The sequence below is a fragment of the Lissotriton helveticus genome, chromosome 9, assembly GCF_964261635.1.
Source record: "Lissotriton helveticus chromosome 9, aLisHel1.1, whole genome shotgun sequence".
In the NCBI taxonomy this organism is placed as follows: Eukaryota; Metazoa; Chordata; class Amphibia; order Caudata; family Salamandridae; genus Lissotriton; species Lissotriton helveticus.
The window spans coordinates 994,266,428-994,278,995 of NC_136070.1; positions in this window are offsets into that span (position 1 = coordinate 994,266,428).

A 12,568-nucleotide genomic window follows, 5' to 3' on the forward strand; every position below is an offset into this window, starting at 1 on the left:
AAAGGGACTAAAACGGTGTTTTATTCATTTATTCAAATACAAAACACTTCTTCGGCAGGCACAAAGCCCATACACGAGCCTCAACCAATCCGGTCGCGGCCCCTACAAACTCACGAAGCCTTGTCCAATCAGAGGGCGGCTCCTGCTATGACGCGACGGCGTTTCAGCCAATGGGAGCGCGGCGGCTGACGCAAGCAGCCGCTGCAGCTGGCAGCTCTCCCTCGTACTCGCGCTCAGTCCTTTTCTATAAACACAGCGCGCATTTACTTTTCATTTATTTTAATTTTGTGTGTGTATAATTTTTTATAGCATGCATTTATTTGTTAGCATTAGTCATAACACGCCTTTCCTCTAAAACGATCCCACGACTACAACAGGGATAATTAAAGTGGACACCTACCTCTTTACTCAGGTGTGTGATCCTTATAGGAATTGGCCCATACAAATATGTTCTCGGCAGGCAATAATTACAAAGCCCACACTCGAGCCTCAACCAATCCGGTCGCGGCTCCCTTATGACGCTGCGCGTCACCAGCCAATGGGTGCACAGCTATTCTATGATGAGTCGGGGCCTGAGCCAATAGAAAGGCGGCTCCTTCGTTTTCAATCTCTCCTATACAAGAACTCACAACGCCTGTCATATATCATCAATGACAGACAAATTAAATCAACTCGATAGGAAAGTAATTTAAAAGCGGTAAATGTTGTTTATTATGATTCACTCGGTAAGCATAGTAAATGCACACGAGTCATCATTACTTCATCAGCTGGCTGATTCTAAATATATCAGCAGTTTAGTTATTACAATAATAAAGAATACATTTTTAACGGCAATAAATTTATATAACTAGACAGCTTTAGCCAATCAGAGAGCTACTCTAAGATGACACTCCAGACAGTTCTACCAACCAGAGCGCGGCAGGGCGATGACGTATGCAGCAGCTGCAGCTGCAGTCTCTCCCCACACGCTCTCACTCGCAAAACCAGCCCCTCCCTTACAATTTTCGATCTGGGCACATTTTAATGGTTTTAAACTACGGAGAACAATTTATTACTATATTTAAAACGTGGAATGTTTATAAAATGAATACTAATCGCTTTTTACTTGCTTAAAAATGTTTAACAACGTGGAATACCTTAATTATAGCCTAATTAACACAGAACATTCTAAAATGCTCCTGTATGTTTTAAAATAGCACAGTTCACCTTTTTATACTTTTCAACTATGCTGAACACTTTTGAATTGTATTTTATTAGCGTGCAGAGCTTTTAAATGTATTTAAACACTGCACAACATCATAAAAAGTCTTAGAATGGTACAGACTTTATCCTAAACTTTCCTAAGTACCTTAAAATTACTTTTGGTACATTTTAGTGAATACATAAAACGAAACTCATCTGTCTGCTTCTCTAATTAGGATAGTTTACATACATTCAAGTATCCACACTTCGGAATAGTCGGCGCTATTCACACTAAGGATAATTTACATTTGCCAGTAGAGCAACTCTTACCCCACCCTTCTAACACGTAAAAATATGAACTCATTTTCCTCTGAACGCACCGCGAAGTGACAGTTCTAAGAGTTCCACTTGAACATACCTTACAAAACAATCACGCACTTTCACACTGAAAATTCCCTAACTTCAGACACACATGAAATCCGTACAGGACTCTCACCTGTTTATAGAAATCATGCACCGTTAGCAAAATAACACCGTTATCCGTACAGGGCTCTCACCTGTTTATAGATATAAAACATGTACCCGTACAGGACTCTAACCTGTTTATAGATAATCATGCACCGACATTACTCTACCCTTCACTCAAGCTCGAATATAACTAATACTCTTATCACAGTGAGTTTTATGGAAGGCGCTTTGTCCCTATTCTCATGCTGCTCTAATTTCTTAGAAAACCCTCACTATTACAAGATTCACACCTAGCCCTAAAACTGTGTTGCACGGCGACAACACTGTATTGCACGGCGACAATACTTCTGGTACACGGCGATACCAACAGTGATACTCGGCGATATCACAGAAACAGATCAGATATTCTGCATGACTACTTTCTCATCACACAGTTTTTGTACCGGTACACACATAGCACAAAATAAACAAACTCAACATGTGTTAAAACTTAATCCTATGAATTTACCAACATATATGTATCATGCATGTAACATGTATGTCAAAAACAACATATATAAACCGTCCGATGGCTACCAGAAATTGATCCAGCGCTCTCACCAAAATATTTCACAAATGACACTATCTACTACCAACAAACTTACACTACAACACTAGGCCCATATCAACAATAGAGCGCTTGAATCATGAGGTGATAAGATCTAAATATAGTTGTTTAAACCATCTGCAATAAACAAGACCAGCTTGTCATTTTAGAAAGTTTATTTTAACACATCTAAAAAAACTTAGGTTTTGGTATTTTATTAAACAAGCATTAGAAATTGTCATAAAGAAAGATTTATTCAGTATTAATAAAAAGAGCATAAATCAAGAATTATTATTCATTAGCAGAAATAAGTCAAATTAAGCATTTTCCAAAATCCTAACTATATCTCTGTCTCTACCCTCATCACCTAGTAATAAAGTAATTAATAAAAACTCCTGTCCTCACGTGTAAAGTCCATCAGCATAACATCGTCCTCCAGATTTTCTCGAGCGTAAGCCAACTATGTGTTCTCTGAACCTATTCCTATACCCTAAATTGAGCTGAGCTAACTATTTTTCACATTCCAGCAGACGAATTCTAGTTCTCCATTGGCTGAGCCACCTCGTACCACAGTAAACTGTGACACCTCCTTCTTACATGCCCGGGCAAAATTCACTAGTCCATTGTTCATGTAGAAGTCTTGGCAGTTCTTCCTTAGTCTGCTACATTTTGTAGCGACAGCTTCCTTTTAACCTTGAGCTAGTCAGCTCTGAACTCCCGTGGCACGTTAGCAAACGTTAGCAAATTTCTCCAAAGAGTCATCTTTTTAGCAGTTCAATCCAAAACCTTTCAAAATAAAAGCTCAGAGGCCTTTTCCAACCTTCTTGGAATTATTTTCACTTGAGCCATTTTCATCATTAGGCCTCTTTTCAAAGAGCGTCAATTTTCTGCGCCACCTTCCCTGCGCCACTTTTAAAAGTGTACTATTTTCCTGCAGCCATCTCTAAGCTTCATTTGTAAAACTATTATATAAACAAACACAAAGAATAATTAATGCAAGAAATACAGTTTGTTCTGTTGCCTCCCATCATTGCTAATAATTAACCCATTAGTCTAAATTACCTAGCAGTAAAGCACAAATAAAGCAGCATTTTATATCTACCAGTCTTCATGAATCCATAAAGCCTTATGTGCACCTAGAATAGTAGAAATGACATCACATAGACAAGGGAAGCAAAATAAGCACATGCCATTATTTTAAAAACAGCTGCTATTAGTTATGACATGACAATAGACAAGATTAATTTATTATTTTCCACATACATGAGAATGCAACATAATGCACATTTATGAGCACACATGTTAGTTTCCCGCGTGTTCTGTGAAAATGCAACTTTAAACTAAATTGAATTAGCACACACAGCACAAATTGTTAGCATTATTAATTTATTTATGGAAGTGTGACTTCACGGGTTTAAACAGATTTCTGTTTTCTATCCCGCTCCATCATGGTACGAGAGGAAAGCGGCACACAGGTACCATCCAAATTGAACATTGCTAATGCGACCAACTCTGACAGTGATGCTTCACATCTATGTGCAGCTAATCTTCTTAACGAGGTAATCCAACTTTATCCTACAATGGTAGACAAATTCTTTTCAGACTTAGAAGATTTGATGTTTTCTCCAAACAATAACACTGACTTTTGATTAGGCACGCAGTGTTCTGAAAGATTCTGAATTCGACCTTTGTTTTTTCAAAACAAGTTTCTAACTTTGGAACTCTATTTTTTCTTTCTCTATGATCAAACTTTTGTTTTTCCAAATTTGTGTTTTTTCATTTTTATTTTTTCAGTTTTTGGCACAAAGTAATCTGCTTAAAGTAGAACTATTCATAGAGAACTAGAATTCTTTGAAAACCTCCAAAGAGATAATATTTGACCATGTCCACACTCAAACAGTTTATATAATCTGCCATGGAATGGTCTCGACTTTTTCTTCTGTAATTAAGAGCCATTTCATAAATGTATTTTCGTGATTCATTCGGATAGCATTTTCAAATGTCATCTATATGCTTTGAATGAAACATTGCTTTAAATGCCTACAGCACATATGCTATTCGCGTACAACCAGTACCAATGCATTTTTATGTATTTTGAGTGGGTTTTAACACATCATGTTTAGATATGTTTTTATGTGTTTAGAACTTAGTAATGTCGGACAAAAGAAAGTGGAGTGGGTGATGTGTGGCATTTTAAGCGTCGAGTGAATTTTGTAGATTCATGCCCTTATATAGGTACAACTCATTTTGCCCTTATGTAGGCATAGAAATCAATCCCTTATTTAGGCATAGCCCATGCAACCCAAATACAGACATGGCTACTTCCACCTGTACCAAACGTCACAACGATTTCTTGGAAAATCGGCTTAAGCAGTTAGGGAACTTCCCCTTGGTTGAATATTGATTTGTCCAAGAACTCGTGTACTTTGCAAAGAACAACTATTCCCTAGGGGTTCTTTCCTGACGTTCATATGCCCGACTTTAAGTCAAACTATGGCATCCCTAAACACCTTCAAGGTATAAATATGCCTTCACTTCCTATGGCAATCTACGGTGGTTCCGAGCAGTTCGGAGACCTACTTGCCCGACGCAGCTCGCTACAGCAAGTGCAGAAGGAAGCCAACTCTCCAGCTGATGCACTGATCACGAGGCTGCCCTTCTCCTGCCGAGAATCCAGCGCCAGTGTTTCCGGCTCCCCTTGCGGAGTGTTGGGAAATCGAGTCCTGAGACTGAGATACCAGACCTCCTTTATTCTAACTAAGGTATGGAACTGATTAGAACCTAGAGAAACCTTTGGTAGATTCTTTGCAAAGAAAAACTAAACCTATGCTACACAATACTTACTTCTTCCCGCATACTAGACTTTGGTTAGGTTCATTGGGGTAGGCGTATTTTAGAAGCACCAATTGAGTACTTTAGCCTGAATATTTATGTATGTATTTTTATATGGCTTAGAAACCATACAGTGCTTTTACAGTATTATTTTACAATACTATTCTCGCTGTACGCATTATGCTTTGCAGTCTGCATAATAATTGTAGCAGTTCACCTCTCTTGCATGAGAAAGAAGACTATTCAATAAACCCTTTTATTGAAAATGCCCTTCTCACTATTTCTCTGCAACTCTGTAGAAACAAAGCATGCACAATTGACTTTGTGTAATACTTATCTATTGTTTCCGCGACTCTGAGAGACATATTTCTTATTCTTGGGAAAAAAAAGTTGTCATGTTTATGCGGTTGTCAGAAACTAATCCCTTCTTGTTTATTCAAGAAAGTTTCTAGTGACCTCTGAGTTAGCCGGCACACACACAATTAAGTTTAGTATATTGGAAAGAGACCAAGGGCCAGATGTAGCTCGCCAATTACCGGTCGGTAACGGCCAATTTCGGCCGTTAACGAACGGTATTTGGGAATTGACATGTAGGTGGCATTTTATTTACAGAATCGGTAATTTTACCGATTCGGTAAATATACAGAGCCGGTAAAATACCTTAGCGGTAAATTTACCGATTCTGTAAATCAATATGTAGGTGGCACTGTAATCAGTGCCACAGGCCCTTACCGAATCGTTATTTACCATGGAATACTATTCCATGGTAAATAACGAATTCCTGTGTACATGCACATCTGTGCATGTACACCTGTGCCATGTGGCACACAGACATGCCCTTAGGGCATGTCTGTGTGTCACATGGCACACAAGCCAGAAACAGGGGTGCACCAGGGTGTCAAAGTGACACCCTGTCCCCCTTGTAAATTCGGTATTTTTACCGATTCTGCAATTACCGAATCGGTATCTGCCATTGAATCCTAATCATTCCGATTCGGTATTTTTACCGAATTTTTTACCTACATAGCAATTACCGATTAGTGAATACCGAATCGGTAAAATTCGGTATTTACCATTCGTGAATTTGCTATTACCTACATCTAGGCCCTAGTCGACATAAGTCCTATGTCAAATCTATAGGATATATTATTCCAATGCGCAGAGCCTATTGGGAATATAGGAACTACACTACAAAGGTGTCCCCTAGTCAACTGCAGTGCGGTGAAAAAGAGGTCCTGTATGTCACATGACATCACATTAAGAAAGGCGCAAGAAAGGTGTCGTGAGAGAGAATGTCTGCCATTTTGAAAATTAATCTTTCTAACAAGCACATGCTTCTGGGACTGGTGGGCTCTCATTGTCAGTGGAAACCAAATGTTCCCTAATGGCTAAACCCGTATGGAGGTTGGCACACAATTGTGTGTCTGTTCCGATTCCATGGGACAACTTCAGCATGAATGCCATCCTAGAGTTCCTGAAAAATCTCTGTCTTGCCCCAGCTGTGGGAATACCAGATTACAGTAAAGAGTTTTTGTTATTTGGCAGTGCAGTGAGAGTGAAGGCTGTGCTTTCTCAGTACTTACTGAAATGCATGGTAATTTCCAAGGACCAGTTGCTTACTTCTCGGCTAAACTTCAACGCATAGCCACAGAACTGCCCGGCTACCTAAAGCAGTTGTGGCAGTTAGTGTCAGCATCGAGCAGAGAGAGAACACAGTCATGGGCTATCCTCCTACAGCGATGGTTCCCCACTCTGTAGAAAATTGCTTTCCCAAACCAAGACCTGCGATATGACCATTAGCCATCTCACACACTATGAGCATGTCATACTTGCTGCTGAAAAATTACTTTGAAGAGATAATGTAGCATTCATCCTCCCACATTCTTACCCCCTGCCTGAATCTGAAGCTGAGTGGGTTTGCGGGGTTTTACACGACTGTCTTGATGTCATACAATTGTAAACAAAGCCAAGACCTGATGTCAAGGATAAAGCCTCATTAGAGCCTGATTATGTATTGTTTGCAGATGACTATTGAATGAGGGATTTGGGGAAAATGTTACATGGAGTGTGCACTGATCAATGTGTAGCAGCAGCCTCCCGGCTCTACTGTGTAACTTCTGTCCAAGTGGCTGAATTAGTCGTGCTTACTAGAGCTTGCTGTGTTTTTGTTGTCGTCCATTACTTTGAACAGTTGTGGTCCCAAAGGGAATTCATAACATCATCTGGATCTCCAATTAGAAATGGGGAATATGTGATGAGATTGTTGGCGACATTGCACATGCCTCTGGAAAATGCTATAGTTAAATGTGCTTTTTTTTTTTTTATAAAAAGAGAAATGCTGGCCCTGCGATTTTTGATAGCTATATTTTGAGCAACAAACCAAATCCTTGTTATGATTTGTATGGTCGAATTTATTTAAACCATTTACTTTTTCATATAAATATCATTAAGTTAAAGCATTGATTGCATGAGAAAAACACTACGTACATACAATTTATACAAAAACATTTGACAAAGAATTTTAACAAAAATACATAAATACATATAACAAAATGACATCCAATCATTTAGTGTACATAAATATACAAATACGGTCATACGAGAAGCATCAGTCGTTATGTAGTATTAAGCAATGAAGCTATTTGCAGTAAGGAAAAGAAAACAAAATGAATTGTAACAAATACAAATTTTCAATTGTCTGATAAATAAACTTGAATTCTTTCTGCTATTGCCAATTCCTTTCTGCTATTGCCGACGCGTTTCGAACTCGCTCTGGCATTTGGCAAGTTCTCATCAGGGCTTTCTCGTATTATTCTTCTTTATTTTCAAGTTGGCAGCGGGTTTTCAATTTTCAAGAGATCTTATTCAATCAATGTAGATTCGGTTCTTCAAACCAGTAGTCTGCACTTCTGTTTGGTAAATATTTGAAACAGCCGTGCGTGGGACAAAAATCAGCTCCCACCCGCCAGCCGGCGGTGGACACGTCTTATTGCACCTTATTGTTGGCGCTTGGGCTGTTTGAATGCAGTTCCCCTGTTTTTCTAACTTCTAGCCGGTTTCAGTTCGTTTTTATATTCGTTTTTATGTTCTAAATGTTGGTGATCTTGAAGAAACACACGCTCCCAAGTGCACTCCAAACCAATCCAGGGACTCCATGGATTGGTTTGGAGTGCACTTGGGAGCGTGTGTTTCTTCAAGATCACCAACATTTAGAACATAAAAACGAATATAAAAACGAACTGAAACCGGCTAGAAGTTAGAAAAACAGGGGAACTGCATTCAAACAGCCCAAGCGCCAACAATAAGGTGCAATAAGACGTGTCCACCGCCGGCTGGCGGGTGGGAGCTGATTTTTGTCCCACGCACGGCTGTTTCAAATATTTACCAAACAGAAGTGCAGACTACTGGTTTGAAGAACCGAATCTACATTGATTGAATAAGATCTCTTGAAAATTGAAAACCCGCTGCCAACTTGAAAATAAAGAAGAATAATACGAGAAAGCCCTGATGAGAACTTGCCAAATGCCAGAGCGAGTTCGAAACGCGTCGGCAATAGCAGAAAGGAATTGGCAATAGCAGAAAGAATTCAAGTTTATTTATCAGACAATTGAAAATTTGTATTTGTTACAATTCATTTTGTTTTCTTTTCCTTACTGCAAATAGCTTCATTGCTTAATACTACATAACGACTGATGCTTCTCGTATGACCGTATTTGTATATTTATGTACACTAAATGATTGGATGTCATTTTGTTATATGTATTTATGTATTTTTGTTAAAATTCTTTGTCAAATGTTTTTGTATAAATTGTATGTACGTAGTGTTTTTCTCATGCAATCAATGCTTTAACTTAATGAGATTTATATGAAAAAGTAAATGGTTTAAATAAATTCGACCATACAAATCATAACAAGGATTTGGTTTGTTGCTCAAAATATAGCTATCAAAAATCGCAGGGCCAGCATTTCTCTTTTTATAAATTATTCTATGGTCCAGCTGACCCTGTGTCCCGGGACCTAACTCCTTATTTTCTGCAAATAGTTAAATGTGCAGCATAAAAGAGCAGAAATTGTTATGTGAAAGCTGGCAACTGGTATGCTGATGAAGTACTATGCTCTTGGGTCTCGTGCATTTGACAGGGAATACTCAAATAAATCTGAAAATGAGACAAACCTCAATATGCTGATGTCTGTCACTGAAACATAGGAGAAAGTCAAGAGACTACAGGAGAAAGTGACAGAAATTGAACAGCAGGCTTGGGTCAGAACAGTCTGTGTGAATAATAAGGATGTGATTTGGGTTTCAGCAGAAGTATTGCCTGAGAGTTTGTTTTGATGACTGATGGTCAGAAACTACAGTAGTCCCACACACATAGGAAGAGATACGATGATTAGAGTGTTTAGACAGAATTGGTTAAACCCTTGATTTATGATCATGGCTGAGAATTTGTGTCACAGGTGTGCTGTCTGCCACCAGATAAATGTTGGGAGGAGGGCCCTAGTAGCCATGAGTCACACACAGAGGTCAGGGTGTCCCTTCAACCAAATGCAGATGTTGTATCAAACTGCCTGTGTGTAATGGACTTAACTGTGTCCTGATTATAGTGTGTATTTTCTCCCATTGGATTAAAGCATAGCTAAACTGCTGTTACGCTAACTAATATTGAGATTTGGATTCACAGTTTCTCCTGAGTCAGACCGAGGGTCTCATTTCAATAATGAAGTCCTGAGAATGCGGTGTGTGGCTTTGCAGGTAGAACAGTGACTACACTGTAGTTACTGAGAAGAAGTTTCTGGCATTGTATAACAAATCAATGGGACACTGACGTACCAACAGTCAACTGTCAAAGTTATGTGATTCTACCTCTCTTAAGTGGCTGGATTCTTTGTAGTTTGTGCTGGTGAGTCTCCAAAGCAGTCTTAACTGGTGAACAGGATTGTGACCCCATGAGGTTCCCATGGGAAGTTAGGAGACTTTCTTCCGTGCCTGGAAATGCTCTTGTGAGTATCACAGGACTGGCTCATATGGTGAGTTCTGTCTCTCACCAGGTTGGTGCTATCCCTGTACTCCCACACTAGGAGCAATGCCATGGCCTCAGTCGGGGGTACTGGGTCCTGGTGAAAAAGCATCTTTCAAGTTATCCTGGCAACCAACACTGCAGTAAATGAGGTGGCCTGCCAAATTAGGTGCATGCCGCCCATACTCAAAGAGCAAGAGGTCTAAAATGAAGAGGCAGTGATAACTTCTACTGACCCATAACCACTGTTCTATATTCACCCGAAGGAACAGAGGAGGGTGAGCCATCAAAGTCAACCTGTGATTCAAGTTCCAGAATTAATACAACGTTGAACTGAGATGAGTTCCAAGCCTGTAGTGAATGAGTGCAGAGTAACCACAGTGAACAAGCCTCATGCACATGTAGTTTATGACGCTGCTACTGCTGAAGGGCAAAGTAATTGGACTGGCAATGTTTGTGGGAGAGAGGAGTGGCCAAGGAGGAGGGAGAGATTGAGACTGAGCCTTTTCCTTGAACACATTCCTCAAAATGTCACCAAAGAGACGGAGTTGAGTGGGCTGAGTGACAGTGAAGATGAACAGCCAGTACTCAGGAAACCAAAATGAGTGAGGCTTCCTTGTTGAATGTTATGTTATGTTAATACATTTCAAAAAATGCTTTAATACCCAGAGGCTCTTGGCACTAGCTTTGCAGCTATCAGTAGAAAACCCCAGTAATGGGTAGAAAGGAAATATGAACTCATTTGGAATTAAACAACCAAGTTTAAGGCCTTTGTAGCTGCAATCACAAAGCTTCTCCCTCCCTAGGAGGATTGTTTAAACCTGTTGACTAATGCGCCTTTGGCCGTTGTTGACCATAGTGTCCTACCTGGAATGTACCAGCTAAAACAGTTTTTAATGAATTCTGGGCCTAGTAAATGTAGTGCTTTGTTGGTGATACAGAGGGCTTTGAATGCAATCCTTTGTCTAACTTGCAACCAGTGTTGCTTCCTGATGGATTTAGATAGTGACTGGTATTTGGGAATCTTCAGTGGCAGGCGTGCTGCAGCAGAATGGACCCAGCCCCTAAGTGGCCATAGTAATCTACACAGACAGTAGACTTGATCAAATCACCTAATACTTGTGAGATCAGAGAGCAAAGTTGCCATGAATTTGCTCCCACAAGGAGAGTTTGAATTCCTGTACTGATTGTAACAACCTGTGTCTATTAACTGAACTGTATTTAACATTGCTTTGTTTGAACTTTGAAAATTCCATATGGCCAAGTCTCAAGTAGAAGAGTAGGGTTGTCATTCTAGATGAAAGTTGAGTAGGATAGGGATGACTCATGAAGTCTGCTGTACATAAAGCTAATCTTGTTGTGTAACCACCAAACACATTTTTGCCATTTGCACACGTAGAAACATTGCAGAATGTATAAGTCTGGTTGCTGCTGTTCTTCTCCAGAGGTCTGACTGTAGAGAAATTATTGATATACTTGCCAAAGATCAGCACAGACTAGAAATAGCTGTAAGATTGATTGTTGCAATCATATTCACGGCTTCCTTACTAACAGGGTTAAGTTCCCCTTCTGACACTGATCCTATTAGGTCCACACCTAGGCCGTCAACACATGCACATCTTGTAGAAGACAAACATAGATTTAATGTTAGGATGTTACTCCATGATTCTTCAGAGGGAGATTTTTCACATTACACATTTTTTAGATTGTTATATTAGAACACACATACATTGGAAGCAAAAGACTTCTACATTAGCGCCCACTCGCCTGCTTCAGTGGCTGAAGGAGTTGCTTATCACCACATTCCCCTTTCTTTTGGCATCATTTGCAGTATTCTGCTTAGTCTTTTATATGGAAAAGGTAACCTTTGAATATTATTTTCTAAGTATGGCTTAATACTTTCTGATGTTCCCATTTTTAAGTGCTTGAATCCCCAGCCTCAATCAGATGAGGAGGATACCGCTTGATATTTCTTTCGATCCCCTTACAAAATTGACACTGATTGCACCCATAGAGAGTATTTGACAGATTCTATGAGTCTAAGAGTGCAGCAGTTTGTCCATGATCTAGAGGTGAGGAAGGCAAACATGTGCCACTGGTCAATAGAAGCAGAGGATGTTTTGTGGGACATGTGGAACAGGGAGGAAAACAAGCTTAAGGAGAATTGAGTATATTCTAAGTCACAAAAGGATTGGCAGCATAAAGGGAAAGTTTGCATTTATGAGAGGGAAATTGCAAACAAGAATACACTTATGGGACTCGGTGCATGTGAACATAAACTTGAAATTTTAGATGGCCCTGCTCATATTCTTACAGGAAAAGATCAAGTGATTCAGGGAGTTTATTTTGTGCATGGACAGAATGGATATTTGAAATTGCTGGCAAATTAGAGAGGTACTTGTTATCTTGAATTCCCAAAAATATATCATGTAGATATTTAGCTACATGTGAAAGGGGATCATCTAGTAGACCTAAACATATG